The following is a 1,574-nucleotide window of genomic DNA, read 5'->3' on the forward strand; positions in this document are numbered from 1 at the left end:
AGAGGAAGGCTTGAGTACTCTCAGTTCTGCGAATATGGCTACAATATATGATAATCTTCAGCCAAAGGAACACCATCTTCCAAAGGGGCACCAGTTACCTACCCCTACTACCGGTAACTTCGAATTTCGTTCCTCTTATATCGATCTAGTGGAGCGAAATCAGTTTGCTGGTCTACCAGATGAGGACCCCTTGAAGCATATGGAAATTTTCACAGACTACTGCTGTTCCATACCTATACCAGCTAAGGTGACTCAGGATGAAGTAAAGGGGGTGATGTTCTTATACTCCTTGAAGGATTCGGCGCGAGATTGGTACCGCTATCTTGATAGGGTAGCAGCTGGAGTCACGGATTGGACATCTCTAGCATTAGCCTTCTACAAGAAGTACTTCCCGCTTTCAATGACTGATGCCTTGAGAAGTAAAATTACAAATTTCCAGCAAGGAGCCGATGAGGGCTTTTGTGAAGCATGGGGACGTTTCAAAAGTTTGGTCCGAGCTGTCCCTCACCATGGTTTCCAGCAGTGTTATCTTTGCAACTTATTCTACAATGCTTTATATGATGATTACAAGGTCATCCTGGACGCAGCTGCGAATGGTAGGTTCCAAAACAATACCGGTCAGAATAGAGGTTGGAACACTATTGAGGAGATGGCGGTCCATAGAGCTGAGTTTGGGAGTTCAAGTCGAAATTCATGGAAGCAAAGTGATGAAATGAGTACCGTTATGACGCTCATTACTTCTATTACTGCCCGTCTTGAGAGGCTCGAGGCCTCTGAAGCTTCCAAGGAAAGAATTGAAATTCCTGTCCATAATTCAGATGAGACCGCGAAGTTGAGAGAAATGGTCCAAACTCTTTTGGTTCAACTGGCGAATATAGAAGCAGCCGGGATTGAGTCCTCAAAGAATTTTGTGAAGCAGTTGGAGAATATAGAGGCTAGGCAAGTCGCCAATTCTTCAAGCAAATGTGAAGGGCCAATTGAAATGATTAATGCCATTAATCTCAGAAGTGGCCTATCTTATGAAGGTCTCGACAAGCCAAGAGGAGACTCGGGAAATGATGAAGAAGCTAGTTTAATTTCTGGTGCAAAAACGAGCTCAATTGCCAGTACTCCTGGTCGATCGACCACTACTACCAGTCGATCGACTGAAGCGTCAGATAAAAAAGTTTCTGATCAGAAACTATTCACACCCGACATAAGCAGTCGATCGACCAACATTGTCAGTCGATCGACTGAGATTCCTGTCGAAGAGGCTTCTGTCCAGGAACTGTTCACGCCCAGCCAGACTGGTCGATCGACCACTCCTACCAGTCGATCGACCGGGGTTCCAGTGCAGGATGCAAATCCGTCAACTAATTTACATGATTCTACACATATTGATGATTTGACGGAGGTTTTAAACTTACGACAACCGAAGGTTACTGATCCTACGGCCAGTGTTGCAGTCCCGTATCTGGAGCGTTTAAAGAATACTAAGTTGGAGCGCAAGTTTGGTAAGTTTTTGGAGATGGTCCAGAATCTCGAGGTAACGATTCCTTTCACTGATTTAATTACCCAGGTACCCTCTTACGCTA

At 44.9% G+C, this 1,574-nt stretch overlaps 1 non-coding gene across 1 annotated transcript; it reads right to left on the reverse strand.

The window, feature by feature from the left end:
* Positions 1-407: 407 nt before the first annotated feature.
* On the reverse strand, positions 408-516 carry LOC141593879 (small nucleolar RNA R71). Its single transcript, XR_012521935.1, has one exon. It is a non-coding gene; the product is annotated as a small nucleolar RNA R71 (small nucleolar RNA).
* Between the last annotated feature and the right edge of the window lie 1,058 nt (positions 517-1,574).

The sequence above is a fragment of the Silene latifolia genome, chromosome 7 (genome assembly GCF_048544455.1).
Source record: "Silene latifolia isolate original U9 population chromosome 7, ASM4854445v1, whole genome shotgun sequence".
Taxonomy (NCBI): domain Eukaryota; kingdom Viridiplantae; phylum Streptophyta; class Magnoliopsida; order Caryophyllales; family Caryophyllaceae; genus Silene; species Silene latifolia.